Source organism: Stegodyphus dumicola, chromosome 10, assembly GCF_044657685.1.
Source record: "Stegodyphus dumicola isolate Sdum_Otavi_A_Nest chromosome 10, ASM4465768v1".
NCBI lineage: Eukaryota > Metazoa > Arthropoda > Arachnida > Araneae > Eresidae > Stegodyphus > Stegodyphus dumicola.
In genome coordinates, this window is record NC_140777.1 from 76,058,047 (window position 1) to 76,080,496 (window position 22,450).

A 22,450-nucleotide genomic window follows, 5' to 3' on the forward strand; every position below is an offset into this window, starting at 1 on the left:
CAAAAGAAATTTTCGAAGTAATTAACAATTTTATGTCTGAGAATGATATTTCTTAGAATAAATGCATTGCCGCATGCAGTAACGGAGCTCGGGCTTTAAAATGAAAACATTCCGGTATTACTTAAATAAAGTGGCGCTAAATTTGAAGCTAAATTTACTCACTACTCCATTCATTCTAGAGCTTTAGCAAGCAGAACAATTTCCTAAAATCTGAAAATTGTTTTTAACCAAGCTGTGAAAAGTGTTAATTTTATTAAAAGCTGAGATTTAAATTCAAGAATCTTTACGCTTTTATGCCAAGAGATGGACACTGAACATGAACAACTTATTCAGAAGTAAGATGGTTATCCAGAGGCAAAAGTTTAAATCGCCTTTTTAAACTTCGATCAGAAATACAAATTTTACTGTGCAATTCAAAATTTGAATTGCAAAAATGTTTATTTAGTGAGTTATAGTTGGCGCGTTAAGCATATTTAGCTGATATTTTTGGAAAGTTAAATGAATTAAATTTAGGATTGCAATTAAAAAGAGTTATTTTGTTTACCATTAGAGATAAAACAAATGCAATGATTAAAAAAACTCGAACTAATAATCAGAGAATCGGATAGTAATACTGTAAGCTTTTACCACTTTTAGAAAGTCTGCTAACCGAAAATAATTCGGAAATAAAAAAATCAGCTTCCGACATTAAAAATCATTATGTTTCATTGATATATAATTTCAACATGTATTTGTCCGAGTATTATGAAAAAGAAAATTAGATTAGAAATCAATTTTGATCAAATGTACCTGAAATTTAATCTCGTGAAGAAAAAGAACAATTAGTAGAATTTTTCTGTGATTGAACTGAAGATGAATGAAATAACACGCTTGTTAACTCTCGACTGAACCGAAAAAAAAAAAAAAGAATTTAAAGGCATTTCAAATAAAGCTATTAAATTTTTATTGCATTTTTGCACAACCTATTTGTCCAGACAAGGATTTTCTTCCATACTGTATTTAAAAAATAAATACAGAATAAAATTAAAAGGTAATCCTAATTTAGACTTAAAACCAAGTAAAATAAAACCAGACATAAAGAAATTGATCCGTCTTAAACCGACCCAAATTTTGCACTAAATTGATACGCGTTAGGCAAAAAGTTGAGAACCCAATGCTTAGATCAGTGGTCGGAAAACTTATTAGCCAAAGAGCCAAATATGAACATTACAACAATTTTTTAAAAAATTGGGAGCCAAATCTGCTTGTTTAGTAAACTTTTATTACACTAAATAAAACTAAATTTAATAAATATTTATGAATGCGAACAATGTGCTTGCACTCTTTGGAAAGTTTGAGTGAGTCAGGTTTGTATGTTGTTGTTTTTAATTTTAGACATGATACCAAGTTCTCATCAATAACACGACTTCTCAGTTTACTCTTGATAATGTTCATGCCTGAAAAAGATTGTTCGCATATGTATGTAGAACCGAAAAGGGAAAGAACAGCAAACGCGAGCTTTTTCAGCTAATCGTAAGAGTCAGGAATACTATTCCAAGCGTTGAAAATGATCATGTCTTCCTTCTCCAGGTCATTCAAAGCAAACCACTTGTTCACACTGTTCACACTGCAACTGCTGCTCTGTGATGCCAATTTGTATTTTCACTATTTTATAAAAAGCATGCACGCGCATGCCGGTAGCTTGTACATGGTTTATGTTTACGTTTTCGAAAACTAATAAAATTAAACTTGATGGTCGTTGCGTATTTTTACAACAATATAGTTTTAATTGCCTATCTATTTTTCAATCAAACAAAAAATTATACATTTTCTCGATTTATAGAAGAATTTTAATTTATCAAAATAAGATGTAATTTTTTTCTTACCAAGTTTTTTTTAAATGAAAATATTATTTCGCCTTCCGTGGATTTGTACCAGAGCCGCACTTAAGGAGCCAAAGAGCCGCACTTTTCCGACCACTGCTCTAGATCACTTGTAAAGCTCCAGTTGCTCCTTTCCTTAACCTTTCCTTGTAAATTTTTTTAAGCTTGCACTTTTTAATAGTTACTTATTATGAGAAGGCTAAACCATTTGACCCATGGTACATTGCTAGTGTCCCCCCATACTATTTTACATGTACCAGTACCTCGTTACATAAAATTCCTCTGAGGGTAGAAGTATAACAAAACGCGTTAAAGATGAATGAATATTAAGCAAGAATATATGTGGATGAATTTGTCAGGAGAAAATAAAAAAAATCAGGTTTTTGTAAGCATTATTTAAGAAATATTAACTGTCTTTTGACGTCCGACCATTCACCTTTTGGCGTTCACAAAAATGACGTCTTATAGCTTCATAACATCTGTCTTCTTTTAAATTATAACAAATTCATGTCTAATCAAGATATGTGCAGATGCCGAATTAGTTTCCTTTTGTGATTCGCTCACGTTATCCTTCGTTTCATACTCTGTGCTCAAATAATTTTTTTTTTTTTTTTTTTATATTCTGTAACATAATTTCCGAATGTAAGTCTCTTATTTATCCATGGTTACAGTCTGACTGGGCTTACAGTTAATTACCACAAATAAATAACTTAATGCCGTTCCGATCAGTCTTTGGGCAGTTTATATCACTTCTACAATTACAGTTTTATTTTGAACATTACCTATTACATCACTTAGAATAATTTTTCCCCTTGTGAATTTGAAAACGTTTAATCACTTGATTTATAAATATGAAACCACTGATAATTGCAACGCTTCTAAATAAGTAAATTGGTGATTAACAGAAGTCACTGAAGAACAAAGTTTGGTTTATTCGATTATGGCACAGCACGGGAGGGCTATTTGCCTAAGGAATGACTTGACAGAAAACTTTTTTAAGCGAAAGTACCTCATATCCAAGCTGAACAAGGGAACAAACATGACGGCGCTCATGTAGCCAATTCATTCACTCGGGAATCAAATGCAAGTCGATTTACCAATGTACCGCTCAAATGAATTTCGTTTGTATTCTTTGAAGGAGAAATTATTTGATTAATAAAACGTAAAATAAAGGAAAAAGCAAACAGAGAAAGGTTTACATTGCATAATCGTAAAATTCATTAGATGCGACTAGAACGTCGTGGAAAAATAAGTGTTACATGAAATTAAATATAGTATTATATAGAATTATATAGAGCAGCGTTCTCAGCCTTTTGAATAAAGCACAACATCTAAAAAATAAAAACTAAACTACCTAAACTAAAAACTAAACTAAAAACTAAAAAATAAAAACTAAACTGTTAAGTACTACCACTACTTAACAATGATTATTTTTTAATTTCTTGATAGAAATACTAAAAAAAAATATAACTTTCCATTTGCAGAATCTATTTGTATTAAATATGCACACATAAAAATTATTAGATTAAAAATTGGTTATCATTTTAATTACCGAAATTTAAGTTATGATACTTTAATTCTAAAATTTAGTGTAAAATTAGGGCCTATTTAAGAGTGGTCAATATATGTCACTTAGTTTTAACCTTACATTGGGATCCACTTTTAATTTTGTTCTGTATTTATTTTTCAAATATAATATGAAAGAAAATCCTTGTTCACACAAATAGGTGTGCAAAAAGGCAATAAAAAATGGTAGCCTTATTTAAAATGACTTTAAATTCTTTTTTTCGGTTCAACGAAATGTTAATAAGTGTGTTACTTTTGAAATCTCCAGTTAGATTTTGATGACATGAAATTTCTATGGATTGTTCTTTTTCTTCACGAGATAACATTTCAGGTACGTTTGAACAAAACAGATCTCTAATCCAATTTTATTTTTCATAATCCTCGGAAAAATACATGTTGAAATTATTTATTAATTAAAAACAATGATTTTTAATATAAGATGCTAATTTGTCTCTTGTTTTCAAATTACTTTCGGTTGGAAAACTTTCTAAAAGTGGTAAAAAGCTTACTTGTAAATCCTTTTGAATTTAATGCTTGTCCTTTTAATAAAATTAACAATATTCACAACTTGATTCAAAATGATTTTCACGTTTTCGGTTATTGTTCTGGCTGCTAAAGCTTCACGATAACTGGAGCAAGGAGTAAATTTAGTTTCCAGTGCGAATTTTATTATTTGGAAAATAATACCGGAATGGTTTCCTGTGACACCCCGAGCATTGTCACTGCATACGGCAATGAACGTATTTGCAAGGAATATCATTCTCAGGAATAAAATTGTCAATTGCTTTGAAAGTTTCATTTCATGAAGAGATTCACAAAATAAATACTCTTCGGCATTTCGTTTATTTTCTTAAACAATTCAACAAATTTCTTCTACAAATAATTGAACAAAGTTCGTTATATCAGTACTTTCATCTAATTGCAATGCGAAATATTCTCTGTGTTTAATTTTTTGAATAAGTGCCTTTTTTATAGAATTTACCATTTCATGAATTCGTAGACTATATCGTTTGCTAACGAGATATTATCAAGTTCATTAGCTGCTCTTTCGTCGAATCCGTTAAAACGTTATTAAACGTTAAAACGTTATCTTTGGCTGCTGGTAATATAGGGGGTTTTCTTCAATAGTGTAAGCCTACTGAGTCTTGGCAATTCTTAGGCATAGTAGGTACCTAGTTTCCAAAGCCTTTTTCATTTAAGTAACAAAACCTTTATCTAACTATATTTACTATTTTTTATTTTACTACTTCTTTCCTATATTTACTATTTTTGAACTTTGATAATTTTTTCGTAACTATTCTTCAGATTTATCCGTTAAACAGGCATACCTAGATTCAAGATGTCTGAGGGGTATCAGCAACTCCTATACCAACAATGTTAAACTGGCCATTTTTGATGTACCTTATCTCAAAATCTGCTGTAGATACACGCTTGAAATATTTTGTATAATTAAAATATATCATTATTGATTAGCTTTTGAAACATTTTGAAATTTAGAGTAATTTACAGAAGGTTTTGTTAGGCATAGTAAAATTTGGCACTTTCTCACACAATTTTTTTTTCTAAGTTTATCACAAAAAGCTCATTTCAGTAAATATTATAAAACCTACTAAATAAGCCACAAATGATATTTTTAGATGCTAATGAGAGCAGTTACTGAGAAAAGGTACACCGATTATAAAAAATCACGTTTGGAGAAAAACGAGTTTTAATGTAAAAATCCTCATTTATCGATGACAAATTAAAACTATGTTTTTACAGTTTTAATTTTCATAGAGATTAAAGAACCGTATTTTTAGAAAGGTTAAAGTGTAGAGAATTTGAAAATGCAAAAATCCGAAATCATCATTTTTTGGATTCTAACATCCCTTACGAAACGAATGTTTCATACTGTTGCATGCGTATGGGTTCGTAATAGTTTGAAAGCACAATTTCGATAGTAGGTTAATAAATTTTTTTAATTAAGAGAAACGCTTCAAAGTTCTGAAATTTTCCACAGAAATTCTCGTACATGTGTTCACGGTATCACAGAGTACAATTAGTAGTTATACTTCAAATTACAAAGAATGTTAAATACAACGCAATGCAAAATGCATCTAAAGAGAAACATCTAAAGAGAAGGCCAATCCGAAGATATCTCAGTTCAGGCTAGACTAACAATTCGCAACAGCAATAACTAACCACCTGAGAGCAAATGCGCTGACGGGCCTTATATAGCTTTCAAAAGGCCACTGAGATATTTTTAGTACTTTCTACTTTCTTTAGAAATTACTGGAAAGCAATATGAGGGTCGAATTACGGTTATAGCTGATATAGTGATCAATTACATTTATTCAATTACAATTTTTATTACGGTGCTACAAGGACAGGATCCAAATGTCGCCAAATGCGGCTAATTGTTGGCGATTTCTCGCCAAATTACCAAGATACACATTTACTCAATGTTAAATGGGCTTGCTCCCGTGTTCTTGCTTTTCAGGAATAGCTTCTCTCTTCAGGTATTTCGCGTTATATTACACAGAAAAATACAACATATAAATGAACTAAAATCATCTATCTATGTACAAATTCCCAACAATATTTTGATTGGATAATACTTCACAGCAAACAACACACTTAGTTTGAGGGTTCATATCATGACCATTCTAAGCAAACACAAATGATAAATAACTTTCATTATATTTTCTATAAATAATTTTATTTCTTCTTTTTAATATTCTTAGTGCTAGTAAGATTGTTTTATTTCCATCACCTGTGAATCACCACTTTTCGGCTTAGTCAATCCTAGACATTTTTCCATTTTGAAAATCTAGGTTTGTTTTATTACTTTTTCATAAATATTTAAATGCACGATATATTACCAGTTCCTCAAAAACAGTTTATGTTCCTAAATCTCGTAGAAACGTAAGGACTACAAAGCAACGAGATGCTATGATGCCTGCTGCTAGAAACCACAAACCGACGTAAAAAATCATTATAATTGAAAATAGAGAAATATGAGCCCGAATGGTGGGGACATAATGTGTAAACATGCTAATAAATCGATCAACTATAAACGAATTAACTGGGATACTATTATCTTTTTATAGAAACCTACTTTTATTTCCTATTAAGTACAACACCCATTTCTATTACTAATTTTAAAAAAATTATTTATGACAAATTTTGTTATGTCTCTGGTTAAAAGAATATTTCTGGAAATAAAAATCGTTTATTTTACTGAAGTCTGTGAGCGGCTATTGATTTTGAACAAAGCTCACATCGCATAAATTTACAAGTGTTAGAGAAAAAACTTAGACAGGATGTTGGGGTATTTAATTTTTGAATTTAATAGATAAAAATACATTGTTTCTTTGCGTAACTATTCCTATTGTTCCTATTGTTCTCTTGCGTACCATCAGTGGTACTACCGGTTGTGAATCGCTGATATATGTAGAATTATATAGAGTTCAAAGAATTCTCTCTATGCGTTACAAGCACTCTCCGAACCAGATAATAAAAATCGATTGATTAAGAAAATAAAAGACTTTAAAGTTTAAAAAGGCTGAAGGAAAACATATTGTTAGATTACAGTGGGTGAAAGCACACAATGGAATTGTCAGAAACGAGAGGGCCGATACCCTCACTAAAATGGCGGCAATTGGGGATGAGACGGATAATTTTGATATCCAAGATTTAAGAAAAACGTTCATTACTGAAATAGAAAACTGAATTTATACAGAATGGAATATTTGCTGGGAGTCATCCAATATAAAATACAAGATTTAATGAAAATTATTAAATTAAATAAGAAGATGGATGTATTTTAAATAATATTGATATAAGTCAAATACTGACTAATTATGGGCATTTCCGGCTTTTTTTTAATAGGTTCCATCTATAGAATAATGATAAATACTCAATATGCGATAAGTTTGGGGTCGCCAGGCATTTCGTCGATGTACGCTTACCCGGAGAGCAAGAGAGAAATACAGAAAATATTTTAAGGAAGATGTTAAAAAGAACTATTCAAATTTGAGAGATATTGCAGAGCCAATAATGAAGATTATAAAATACGAACAAAGATAGAATTGAAATTCGGCCCTGGATTTGCCCTTTATATGTTTCTTTCTTTTATATGAAGAGCACGGCCAGACCGCTGGCTCTGCGTTTGTTGTTACACTGGCAAGTTTCAGTTTTTCATCATATGGTCAGTTTGTGCTGGCTAAGAAGACCGGGGCTGTGCCCTTGTGATAAAGATGATGCTGATAGAGTTCAAACGTGTAGCTAGTAACAGAACTATTGACTGGTAGGAGTTCAACCAAATCTTCTGTATTTCTTCTGAAGATATTTTTTTCCACTTGTGAAACCCTGTGCTACTTTTAGGATATGAATCCAAAGCTTTTAAAGCAACGAACATGTTGATCTTGCCGAGTGAGTTACACCAGTGCAGTAACTAGTAGGTTCATTAAAATTATTCTTCACTTATAAGTTTCATTACTGTTACGAAATGTGCAGGCGCGGTGAGATAGCTTTCCCGTAAAGCAGGTTTAGGGTTCCCATAAAATAGCAAAGGAAGGCAGGGTTGCCACATTTGGCGAGAAATCTCTCATTTGGAGACAAAATTGGCGCTATGCTATGGATGGATGGAGAACCTTCTGGAACTAATTCTTACCGGTTTAGCCCAGAATGTTCTCGAACACCAGCCAAAAGCTATATAAATCCTGCTGGTACGCGGAGAGTTAGTTAGTATCGAGTGTGCCTCATCTAGCGAGCTGTGCGGAGGTGATCGAGTTGACAGCCGGGCAGCGAGTGCTGAGTGGGTCATCGAGTGCACCGAAGGAGTCTCTTAGTGTATCGCGGTTAGTACATCGCCGAGAGAGCGTGTTGAGCTCCGGGATTGACTGAACCGAAGAGTCGGAAGCTGTGCTCTGGTGCTTTGCAATGAAGTTGTCTCCACCGTTATTGCCTGACAGTGTAAAGGCTGTGTCGCTGATTGTTCCAGCGTGTTTATAGTAGATCTTCGACGACTGTAAAAAGTGTTATTGGAGCTGTCCTCATTAATATTGGCTGAATAAAGTGTGTTTCGATACTTCATCAAGTATCGTGGTTATTCACTCCAATTCTACAAACACCGCACGAACGTGAAAGAAGGAAATAACGTAACAACTGGTGTCAGAGAAAGACGTAACATTATTATTTCTTTCCTAAAATGCAGTAACAATTGTTACTGCACTCCATACAGGAAGATGAGCTGTTGTAGCTAATATTTTTGTTAATATTTACTTAATGTACATGTATAAAACATTTTTAGTTATTAAAACACTCTCTGTATGCGCTCCGCGTGATTGAGTGGGCCATCATAAAACAGCTATACATATATGTAGGTAAAAATAACTAAAACTAAGAGTATATTAATTTACAATGCAAATTTTGACAATTAACTTACGCAAACCTGGGCACAAATCACCAACAGTTGGAGTTACGTTTACGAACAAAATATCGACTTCTAGCCAAACAGAGAAAGGCAAATACTAGAGCAGGAACACTAATTTAAAAAAAAAAAATTACTCTTTGAAGAAGATTTCTATTTACTTCTTTCTTTAAAAACCGATAGAGGGTTTGACTAAATATTAGGAAAACGCATTAAGGTTTATTTTGTCTAATTTCAAATTTGTATATCCTTATAATATTGATCTTCTTGTCTAATTACCATTTTAAAAGCATATTATAAGTAATAAAATATACTAGTTTAATAATACAAGGAACAAATCCAATTAGTTTATTCATTGTTGATAGATATTATCATCCGAATTAAGTTTTAAAATTTACTTCTATATGTATTAAAACTGAGACGATTTCTGGCTTCTGATAGCTCATCGATTTAAAAGGCTCTTTAATGACCTGGAAGTCCTGTTTATCCATATATAATGGGCGTTAATTGAAGAAGAATTAGCCAGGCACCGAACGCATCCGTAACAGCAGATGCGTTCGGTAATGAAATCTAAGAATTTCATTTATTATTTTAATACAAAGTATTAGCTCAACATTTATTAATTTGACAGTTCTTTTATTTGGAATTTCCATTTGCATGCATTAGCTACAATTTTAGATCAATTCATGACTCAACATTTTGCAGCTTAACACGTAACATAAAACGGCTTTAACTGAAGTTTAATTTTCAGGCTTTGCTTTATATTTGAATAATTCGACTGAATATTGTATAAGTTCAAGATAAATAACGGTTACAATATACTAAATTATGTAAGCTATGAAGTCTCTCACAATATTTTATCAGGCGAGAGATAAGTTTCTGCAAACTCAGTAAAATGGTCGGTTCAGAATTTCGTTCTTCTCTGTGAAATCTTTTCACTATATTTTACTGATTTTCACGTAAAATCAGTAAAACCTGCGTTGCAAACTCTCAGATGAATTATAAATGTATGTGAATAGCGTCTAACGTAGGTGAAATTGGATTGAAAACACGTGTAGAAGCTGGTTTTTGCTTTGTAAAACAATTTAAGAAAATCTTACAGTGAGGCCGAGTTATATTTGGACCAATACGGCAAATCGGACAAGGTCTCCATACATTATAAAGCTGAATCACATATAAATTTACTATAAGAAATAGACACACTGAGAAATATTTTTATGCAAAATCAGAGACAAAAGCTAAAGTGCGTTAAAACAGTTTATGAATCATCTGAAAACTGCAGAAACATTTGAAAGTTTTGCGAAAAAGTATTCTCTAGAGCATAAAGTAATTGTGGTATGCGCTACCTAGTTTAAAGCCTTTGTTTTGTGCAAGATGTTCACTTAAATTCCTTTTAATAAATGAAAAGTTAAGCGTTTATTTTCCTTAAACTCTGAAAAGGATTAGAATGAAAATTATATTTAACATCCATAAAAACGTCCGCGAACTGTAGGTAGAAAATGGGAATCACTTTAATGACATTCGGAACAAAACTTTAGTTTTCGTAAGGAGCCTTATATCACCATCTAAAATAATTACCCAGCTTGATGAGATAACCGAGATCAACAGTGGAAATACTGGGTAAAAATTAATTTAAGATTTTCACATTATGTTTGATTAGCAATGAAATATTTGTTGTACTAATATAATCAACACGAACATAATTACACTGAAGTTGTATTAAAATTACAAAAAGGCAAATAAAAATAAATATAAGAGACAAAATGATTTCTAGAAAGGAAATGCATAGGGATTTTATTTTAAGATATTCAAATGTGCATTACGTACTTTTAAGAAATTAAAAAAATTTTAGATTTTATTACGCTCAAAGGGGTCTCTTTTAACGTTTTGTGTGTTACCTTTATTTATTAAATATCATGTTCCTCGCACTTAAACATAAAATTCAGTTCAACAGCAATATTGCAAAATAATTTAAAAAGAGCATATCTTTAGAATTTCCGATATACAGTCTCGCGCGCTGGAGATCAAAATGTTTTGTTTCCTTACAGTGTTGACATTGCTCGCTTTGAAATTGTTAAGCTTGTTAATCAAAAATTCTTTAATTTTTAAAAAAAATATGAAATAGATAATAAAAGAAATTCAAAATTCAAAATAAGGGCTTCCAGATGCCAATATTCGGTGGAGGATTACATTATTAAAAATTTGATGGAGCCAGGTATCGTTGTTTTATCACAATGCGAGAAATATATATAAATTTACGCAGATTCTTCATTATTTAATTTCTTTAAATATAACACAGGGTGATAATATTTGGTGGCAACAAATTAAAAAGGGAAACGGGCATTCGATGGTTTCAACACAAAATGCCAAAATGAAATTAATAGCCCTTCTGGGATAACGCACCTTGGGCTAAAAGCATTTTATTCACTGTTATCCAGCAAATTGTATTTAGTTAAAAATGTAAGAATAAAAGTAATTTTTGAGACTAGAGTTTTAGTTAACACTCTGCTTTTAATATATGATTCTCAGAATAAACTTTCATATACAAAAGAAATGAAAATAACTTCCCATGCTATGTTATCTTTCCTTTTATAAATACAAAAATTACTTCCTGTAGTGAAACATTCAATAGCATCTTTAATCAATTATTTTTCTATTACAGAAAATTCGAATAGGAGGCGTTTGATTTTATTGCAGATATTAACAATCTGAGTTGGTTTAAATCACGATTCTTCAAAATCGCAAAATATTTACATAAAATCACAGAAAACAATTAGAGTTATAAGAAATTTATTTCCTTTTTTCACTTTTGTTTATCATGCTTAAGAAGTAAAACTCTGGTTGCTTATTTTTCATTAATCCTTAAATGCCTTTTTAGCACATGACGTAAAACAATACTTCAAAGACAAAACAAAGCTAAACAGTTTTCTAAAGTATTAAACAAAGTATAAATTCTAGATGTGCCGGTATAATTAAAGGCACTGAGGTATTTTCCAAGTTTGCTTTTAGTATAATTTGTCGGTTAGTGTAATATCGTAAAATATTTCATTTTTAATTTTAAGTTTCCTTGGTCGGTGTACGAAAATACTTTTGGACTATTAGTGGAAAAGTAACCCTTTTAAACTTAGATGTGATGGATCAATTATATTTTAATTTTCAGATTAACAAAGCGAAATTCTTTTACATTCATAATTACCTACAGAGAAAAGATATGCTTTTTTGACTATTGCTATCAAGCATATAAACAGAAGGAATATGTACATTGCGGGAGAATAGCATTTATATTAATTTTTATTTCAATGTTCATTCTTTCAATGTTCATTCAGAACTCATACGCAGATGTTCCCAAAGTTTGCGTTCGCTCGGCAGGCGGTATTTTAGCAGCCCAGTTACCTTTATTCCACCGTGTTAGGAACAAGTGTCTTTAAATTGACGACTCATTGAACAATAAATAATAAAGTTGACTGAACTATTCACTAGAGCTAAAATGTCCATTGTGTCTCCAAAATTCAAGTATACATTATTGACAAATTCATCACCCAAAGCACCACTTAAAAGGGCGAGCATCCCAGATGGGAATTCTGTGACAAGGAATAGAAAAAGCACAGCTAACAGCACTTCTGTGGTATTGTCATGACTTTTGTCACATTCAGACCTTACCTTCAGCCTCTGCCTACTGTCGTTTGCTTCATAAAGAACTCTGATGAGTCCAAGACTCAATCCTGTAAGAGCGACGCATGGCACTAGCTTTGTAATCACACTAAACATCCAAAAATTGATTTTAGCTAGAAGTCCATTATGTCGCCTTGCTATCTCACTGAAATCTACTGTATAAAGAGTATTGTCATTGTTGTCCGAATAAGATGCCACAGTAAAGGTCAAGTATACGGGAATGCAGAGGACTGTACATGCAGTATAGGTAGATGCTATTGCCATACGTGCCCTCACAAAACCTCTCTATCTCATAGTGCGCGCTGGATAACATACTGCCATGAATCTCCATGTAAAGTAACTGTCAACCATATAGATATAGTGTGATTTATCACAGTAAAATGTGCGTGAAAGAGAGTGAATACAGCCCAAGCAAAAGAAAATTTATCCTCTTCTTATAAACTCGTTCTCAAATAATTGTGGAAGCTGAAAGGGACGTAGGAGAACATCACCATCATATCAGCTACCGCCAGTCCAGTGAGAGTAGCTTTGGTTGGCGGGATCATGTTCTTCTTTGTAAGGACAATTATGTTCATTACATTCACCGTTATGCCAAACGAGCAGACAGTTAAACTTATGTAGCCGTGTAATGGGAGAATAACATTTTCTGTAGATTTCTAGTTGGTTTCCGTAATATGGCCGAAATTGAAGTTGCGGAATCTCTGTTGCCAGGGAAGAGTTTTCTAATGAATAAGGGTCTGTGTCAATGGAGAGAAATATCCCTTGAGCCCAAGGAGTAAGGAACTCTTCAGAACTCTCTGGAGACTCCAAACTATGATTCATGGCTTCTTTTCAGGAGAAATCTATTTACTTCCGAATCTTTCAAAGAGCATTCATTACTGGCACAGCATCTGAAATGAAACAGAGAAAGGTTGGTCAGACAGATTTGGCAAAATTTTATCTATTTTATTGCTAGATTTGCGAAAAAGTTTTGATTAAGTATTTAATAAGAAAAATTTCAACAACGGTAAATGTATCTGATTTACTAGTGATAACACTTCTTGAATTTGTTTGGAAAATATATGATTATATTATTTCACTGAATTATTCAGTTATCTCAATTAAGATACATATTACTTCTGAAACCTTTCTTATAATTTTAAAGTGAATGTGTGTAAATGATTTATTAAATTCTTTGAATTATTATTTCGAAAAATTTATTTACGTGTGAAATTAAAAATAAAAAAAATTGTAAAAATAATTTTTACACATTATATTAAATAGCTTTGTAGGATTGCGATAAAACTTTTGCTTCGGCCCAAAATACGTGATCATTTTGTAGAAAAATATTTCTACATTCTTCATAGGATTTAAAGGTGAAATTTAGTTCTTGTAGGTATTACGAAAAATCGTTGTTTAAGATAGAAACTGTTGCAGACTTCATAAACAATCGCTCAGATTTTTCAGTTTGTTTTATACCAATACAGGTAACAACCATTAACAACCATTTTATGAATTCTGGGGAAGTCATAAATTGATGAGTTTAGTTAGACTGTTATGTCCTCTAGTTATTTGGTCACACAGCAAGCGTAAAAATCAAGTACATTTTTATGCGGTGGATCTAAAATAGTTTTTAATGTTCTATTGAGTTTAAAACAAAGCAGTTTTATTGCTGTATCGTGTATTAAACGGAACAGAACAGGCAATAAACACTTCAAGTGATATAGCATGCGCTGTGGTACTCAAAAACGTAATCATGGTTCAGCATTTCTGTGGAGGTGCTAATTCAAAGATGATGCTGTGCGAATGATCAGAGGACGTTCTGCAGATGAATTACGGAAATTATATTGCCATTCCATAACCACACAGTGACCAATGTCTGATATATGCATACAACTTTAAAACTTATTTACTTGAAGCTATGGGAAGAAAAACATGATGTGTTCAAGAAATAATGATTTTTTTCTCCTGTATACTGTCTTAATCTACGTTACTGCAGTGGCATTGAAAAAGTTGGTTGAAGTCTATAGGTAAGAACTAAAATGCCTTGGTATAGCGCAGGGATTTTCAAGATTGAAAAATGTCTCTTACGAAACATATTCTTTTTTGATGAAGAAGTGATGTGGTAGTTGCTCCGTTTTGGCGACTATGGATTACGGAAAGGATAATCTACCGTCGTAGAAGCTCAGGGAACGCAAATGAGCGCGAGGATCACGCAGACATAAGAGCGGCCACTACCGTACCAACAATGTCGCTAGAATCAATTCCACTCCAATTACCACCTTCTAAGCATCCAGTGGTATAAAGGAAAACCATTCAAAGACGACTGGCCGACGCAGGCATATGCTGTCGACGTTCTTTAAGACTTTTACCACTGATCCCGTATCATAGTCAGTGTCGACTGTATTTCTGCCGAACTCGGGTAAGCTGCAGTGTGACCGGCTGGAGACATGTGATTTTCAGCGATGAATCCTGATCCAGTCTCAGTACTGATGACTCATGTACGCGCCTGTAAGGGCGGCCAGACCAGCGGTTCGATCCGATACACGATCGCCTATGTTCGTTTTTTCAAGGCGCTATGACGGCTCGCAGTTACATGGACGACATTTTAATCCCGGTGGCACTGTGTATGCTATTAAGTCATCCAAGTGCCATTTATCGGCAAGACAATGCTCGTCTACATACTGCGCGATTCTCCCAAGAATACTTTCAAGGATATGATGTACTCCCATTGCCTGCCAGGTCACGAGATTTCTTGGCAACAGAGCACATTTGGGACCTGCTTAGAAAGCAACTGCAACCGTCCCGGATTTACGGTGAATTAACTGCTCTGTTGCAAAGATTATGGCATTATCTTCTGCAGGGGGTCATAAGTGATCCAACTGATATGATACTACGCCATGTTTCGACTTGTGTAGCTGCCAGAGGTCGCTATATTGCTTATCGATTTGTAAACTTTTTCATGCCATAACTTCTTAATAAAACGAATCATTTGTTTATCTCTTCATATACTACATACATGTTTCGTGATAGTAGTTCGTTTCCTTCTTGGTGCATACATTTTTTTGTGACAAAGTGTATTTTCTATACTTTATGTATATTTTAAAATAAAAACACGGCATGCAATATCAGTAAAAATAATAAAATGCAATGTTTATTGGCATTCCTATTTTATGATTATTGCGATACTTATACACCTTTTCTTCGCGTAAACAATGTTTCTGTAAATTGTATAACAATTGTAATTTAGAATGTAGGCCAGGGAATACCAAACGTTTGTATAACGCGGCAACCTGTATGTGGAAATTATCGCTACAGCAGCTTAGTTGACATATGGCTGTAAAACATTTCTAATAAAGCAGCATATGTAAGGAGGTGTACAACATGAGAATTGAACGTGTATATTTTTATAATGCTTTTGCCTGCAGAAAGTAATAACTGATTTATACATACGCCATGGCACTGTTTATCCCCTGTATATATTCAGGTAGTAAAAAAAATTAAAATCTGCTCGCGAGACCCATTTCAGAAGCCTTTGATTTAGATTTTTCTGCTATGGCCTGTTTGATAGTGGGCAATTTTGCGGGGCTATTTTGTCTTGGGTTATTTTGACGGGGTACCAACTAGCCTTATGGATATCTAATAATGTGATTGCATTTTGTGATTTTGCTTTGCTGTTTTAGTAGCTTTCTTAATCATTCTTAAAAATGATTTTTTCAATCATTTCTTATATGTATGTTAATATTCCTTTTATTTTGATAAAATTAAAATTTTAGTTTCATTAAATTGTAGAGGCAAATGATTTTTTTTTTTTTTTTTGAATGCTGGGGCCGTGAAAAATGAGCAATGCCCTAGCCGGGACTTGAACCTCGAGCTCTCGAATAAGCGCGGAGTGTGCTGCCACTACGCCTCGAAGGAATGCAGAAAATAGGGAGAAAATACCTTATAAACTCCCCCTTTTAAATGGCTACTAGTGTTTAGAGGACCCAAACGCCAAATCCTGGTGGTGAAGAACCATCATCCACCAGCTCTTATTTCGGGCGCCACTGTAGAGTCATTGGAATTTTTTGAAGCAAGAGTAAATGAAAAATGAGCAATGCGCTCTCCAGGATTCGAACCTGGACCTCTCGAATATGCGCTGAGTGTGCTACCGTTACACTACGAAGGCAGACAGAAAGTAGGGATAAAATACCTTATAAAATGTTTCTTTTCACGTTAAAAACAAACTATCCTGAATCTTAGGATTCTTTACTCCTATTCAGAATATTGTAAAATTATTACATAAAATGCTAGTATTCTTTAAATGAAAAAAAATAACTAACTACAAAGAGAAAAAAAAATTCCTTTGGAATTGAAGCTGTGTGTTATCTTCTTCTGTTATAGTATGTAGTACAAAACAAATGCTAATTTCTTTATATTAATGTGAAAAGGAACAAATGAAAACGAAAATAAAGCATTTCCTTTGGCGATAAGGAGCACTAATAAAAATAAAGGAAATACATTTGTAAACCTGTGACGCCTCAGTGTTTCCAGCATATGAAATTAGCTCAATAATTATTTTCTAAGATGAAGGAAAAATTTATGAAAAAATTACTTTAATTATAAGCTATGACGTAATGTACTTAGTTCTGAAAAGCGTCATGAAACTAGAGGAAGTTCTTTAATAAAATAACTTTTTGAAAAGGAGTAAGAATAATTTGGACAGTAAAACGCAATTCTTGTAAATAACATCATATGAAAATCAAAACACTAAGGAAAAGAAAGATTAATCGTAAAAACTATAAAGTTACAAATAAATCCAAGATAACACACATATTAGATATATATGTTGGACAAATGCTCTTTTATCGAAGGAATCGCATTAAATGAACTAAATAGGGTTGTTTAGTTAGTTTTTGAACGCACGTTACAGATTCCTGTGCTCAGAAACATGCATTTTAAATTGAATAAGATAATTAAATACCTACTTCAGTTTCATGCACGTCATACAGAAGCTGTTCTCACATTTTTCGGCGATTTTGCTTTGCTGGAAAAAAAAATTCAACTCCTTGGAATGTTTTCTAACCGCAACTATATTTTTGAAAGTATAAATTACCGTCTGCTACTTGAAAGTTGTTGCTTTCATGCAAAATATCGCTTTTAAAGAAGCAGCGGTTGGAAGGTTGTGTTCGTGTTCTTTTCGAAAAAAATTACTTGCAGCTAGTTATTAAAAAACCTTCTGGAAGCCGTGGTTTTTCGATATCTAAAACTGCCATTGGTAATGTTGTCAACAACAAAGAAAGAAAAGTCAAAATTTAGCTTGAAGTGGAAAAATTGTTTTAAATGTTTTCCCAAGGAAAAAAAAAAAATCTGATGTGCACACCACATGACTTCCTTGTACGGAATATTAAATTATACGCATTTTTTCTTGCATTTCATTTAAACTTATTAGATTGAATTCAACCTACTTCGCCGACAGCGCATAAACAACAATAGAATAAATGCATTGTTTAAAATTCACTTTGTTTACCATAGCGACACTCTGGCGCTAGGTTCATTTAACAGTATTATACTATTTCGTTCATATTATAACTCACAATGCACAAAATTTATATCATTTAAAGAATTATCTAATCGTTGCCACATGTTCTATTCAAATACTATAATAAAGCTAGAACGATGTATAAATAAAATTAAGCAAACAAAACAAAAAAGGAACAGTTTTTCACAGACGATTGAGTATTTCTCATTCAATTAATTCAGTTTTCACTTCGCGACAAGGCAAAAATACATAAAAACTCAAAATATCTGTATTAAAAAATACAAAGTAAATCTTAAACGCTTATTTCCTCGAAAAAATTCCAGAAAGGATTAAGCATGATTTAAATAATAAATGAAGGCGTTATCTTTGTTGTTGCGAAGCTAAGTTTCTCTAGATTGGCAACAAATCCGCTATCCTGCTGTTTCAAATGTAAACAAGAGCAATGGCCGCCATCAAAAACATTATTAGGCTTAGCGGCACTTAAACAATTTTAAAATTTTTGATAATTCTAAAAATATTGCATACAGATTTACTAACGGCATAAAAACCTTAGCCGGAAGATAAGAACAACATAATTCAGTCATTTTTAAAGCAAAAAATGTACAATTTACAAACATATAAGAGTAAAGAAACTGAGATCACGGAGCCGGGTAACAGAGTGGATATATATATATATATATATATATTTATATACGTTTGGTGCGACGGATTGCAACCAAAATATGAGGTGCACTTCAACATGTTATAGCAGTCCTATATACAAAATTTCAACTTTCTGAGGTTACTCGTTTTTGAGTTATGCGAGATACGTACGTACGTACGTTCCTACAGACGCCACGAAAAATTCTCTTCAGAATCATTTTAAAGAAGTTTTATAATTTTTTTGGAGGAAAAGATTGTTTTATTCTGTCCTTACATACAGATATCACGGAAATACATCGTTAAATTGCATTTGAAATAGGTCGAAATGGGATATTTTCGTTGAAATATGCTGCCTGAAACTTTTCGCCATTACAATACTTCCTTTTTACTTCGTTGTACGAAGTAAAAAGGGATGTTTCGAATGTTGCAAAAGTAAAAACTTTAATGTTAAAAGAAAATCAAAAAGTTCAAAGGACATATGCAAAATCATTAAAATGCCCAGTGTCAATTGCATATAAAGTAATTAATGCTAATTTGAATCTTAAAAAGGCAGAAAAATCAAATGTGCATCGGCTTTCTCAACGATATATCGTCGAATGCAGAACGTGCTGCCGAATTCTTTATAAGAAACATTTATATGGATGAAAATGGAAAAGTGTTGTCAGAATAGACGAATCTTGGATTTACTTAAATGATTGCAGTGATTGTTGCTGGTTTTCCATATAACGGCAAATTAAAAGTAAGGAGAGTGGAGAAAAAATTTAAGATCAACTCCCCATATTATCAAAGACATATTTTTAATCCAATTTTCAAATATGAAACAACTTCTGTTTACACACAGTGGCCTCAATCAGCAGAATTGCATCAAGACAAAGCAAGCAACGGCATGTCAAATTATACCGTTAATTTACTGGAAAAAAAAGGTGCAACAAGAAATAGGTTTTAAAGTCATACCCTACACACAGATCCCTACTAAATCTTTTCATCTGGTCACCAATGTATGTTTGCGATTGTGGACTTAAAAAGCTGGTTATCCAAACGGCGACCTACAACCTAATTAGCCTTTAGAAAGCTGTTCAAGGCCGTTCCCAATAGGGTTTATCTGAGCTAACGGAGACAACTAACGTAGCCGACCTATCTCCAAAACCAGTTTTTTCCCATAAGGCAGCAAGTTGAAAAATCTGAACTGCAGGCATAGCGGAGCTAGTCGACATAGGGAACAGACTCCGTTAGCTCAGATAAGCCCTAGTGTGAATGGCTCTTTCCAGAGCAAGTGGGATTAACGTTTTGAAGACGGGATGGCCATTATAGTGGCCATAGAGTCCTCTCTTTGAAAAGAAGGGGTCTTTTTCCCCCATTTTCCAGGCTGAAAAGTGGGGTGAAATGTTAAATTTGACGTCCCTAGCGTTTTAACCAATTATCTCTTTCAAAGATTTTCCTTTTGCGACAGAGATGCACCCCTCTGAGAGTCCATTAAACAACACACAAGAATCTTTGTTGCAAATAGGAGGTGATTTTTTAAAGGGGGAACGCATTCTGTTCAAGATTCCCCGTTCTTTGGTAGCTTTTACTGTTACCAAAGCCCCGGCCTCAAAAGGTTAAATACCTCTTCCAATACTACAAAAGGCTTCATTGTCTTGGCAAATAAGGTGTAAAAAGACAGTGAAAAATAAAGGTTATTAAACGGAACATTTAAAACAATTAGGTAAAATATTTATGTAATTACAATGAAAGTCATCTAAAAAGTTGAGTGAATAGTCACTGTAATGTGTAATAAGAGCTTACTCTGATTATATGATACGACATAAAAATTTGAACTACAGGAATTCCATATTCAGTATCCAAGCGAAGCAACAGATGAAATATAAATACATCAGATAACATTTCTATTTTCCCAAATACTACCAGATAGCAATTTGCAAAGAGAAAATTGACTCTGGTTCCAATATGGATTTTATTTGCACGAAATATTTTCGTTTAAGCTGAGATGATTCTTTTGAGAATTGGCTTAAGATTCCAGTAGATTCATGGTAACATGCAGTAACAAGAAAGCAAACAAATCTCGTGTTTTAAGGAAAAGCCTCTACATATCGTATTTTTTAAAAAAGATAGAGAATAGAAAAAAAAAAAAGAAAATTTGAAAGGAATCAGATTGTTATGTAGTATCAGAATGCTCTCGGAGCTCGTAGATTATTAATCTATTCTTAGATTAATTATTACTAATCTGTTCATCTATACTAATCTATTCTACTAATCTTTTCATTTCTCCTAATGCAGCCTTTTTTTCCTTTCTAATTTTATTATTAAACATAACTTTTTTAGCACTTACGCCACATAAAATTCATCAGAAAAAATTAAAAAAAAAATTAAAAGCAGCATATTTTTAGAATACATAATGCTGCGATATATTTTTTGTTTGTTTTAGAGTGGAGGGGGGGGGGCTTTTTCAGTTTATCATAAAAATGTTCAATTTTCTTAACAAAGATGAGCTACGCAATTATTTGTATTTTTACTTTTATTATTAAACCTTAATTTCTTCGCACTTGCGCCACATGAAATTCAACAGAAAAATCTCAAAAATTTAAAACAGTGTATGTTTAGAATTTCTGATATAGATGTTGCCATTAATTTATTTTTTCGTCTTTTTTCGTTCATCGTGTCAATATATTCAATTACCTAGAACATAAGTTGCACAATGTTTTTTGCTTTTTTATTATTAACTTTTGTCTTTTTTTGTCATTTAAATTTTACTTGCCAGATATCACTTTCTTTGGACATACGCCACATGAGATATAACAGAAACCTCACAAAATATTTAAAACAGCATAGCTATACAATTCCTTAAGGGCTGCATTAAGGTTCTACCGATTTAAGTGTTGGCAACACTTTTTTTGTTCGCTCTATTACTTCTTTACAAATAATACTTGACGATAATATTTCATGACAAGATCATTTTTTTCGAAATGTGTTTCGGGCACAAAAGTGGATCAACTAAAAAGTCAAAATCGAAACTATAGCATCTCTGGTGCTAAAACGTTAACAGAAAAATTAGTTATTTTTAAAATATGTTACATAATTACAGTCGAAATTATCGACACGTACTGGTTTACAAAATTGAAGATATTAGGATTATAAATCATCAGTAATAAATTTCAAGTCGTGTCAACTTTTCTGAATTTTAAATAGATTTATTGCATTCGTTTTGCAGAGTTAACTTCAGGTGAAGAATCCTCAATATGAAATGTCTTAATTTTATATCTTCGTAATATCAAATGATAATGAAATTTCTTTGGCACCTTTTCCCAATGAATCTGAAATTTCTAAAATATTTTACTAGTACTATTTAAAAGTATTATCGAGGTTATTTTATCATATAATTGATTTTTAAAATGAAATATATATATATATATATAGAGTGACTTTCTTAATTATGGTTGGTTTATTAAATATGTAATACATATTTATAAAATGTAATTGTGATAAATATTAACAGCATACTTTTTTGTTATCTTACGTTAAATTGTCTTATATATTAAATAAAAGGCAGGGAACTGTTAGAAACAGCGCAGGAATTTTCATAATTGCTAAACATAGATTTTACAAACATATACGAGTATCATGTAAGTATCAAAACTCCAAAAGAAAGAAAGCTGAATAATACAAAATTTAAATTAGCAAATGAAGTTGAATTAAAGTACGTATTAAAATGTTATCTTTCCTTTCAAAAGGATACTTTCTTCTTATTAAAAATTCATAACAATGAAGCATCTGTTAAATAGACACATATGTTGGTAA

General features: G+C 32.4%; 1 pseudogene across 1 annotated transcript in view; it reads right to left on the reverse strand.

Moving 5' to 3' along the window:
• Positions 1-10,775: 10,775 nt before the first annotated feature.
• Positions 10,776-22,450, reverse strand: part of LOC118187170 (G protein-coupled receptor dmsr-1-like) — a 282,217-nt pseudogene continuing 270,542 nt past the window's right edge. Inside the window, exon 2 of the transcript XR_015043448.1 lies at positions 10,776-13,403. The product of XR_015043448.1 is annotated as a G protein-coupled receptor dmsr-1-like (transcript). The remainder of the gene's footprint in view (positions 13,404-22,450) is intronic.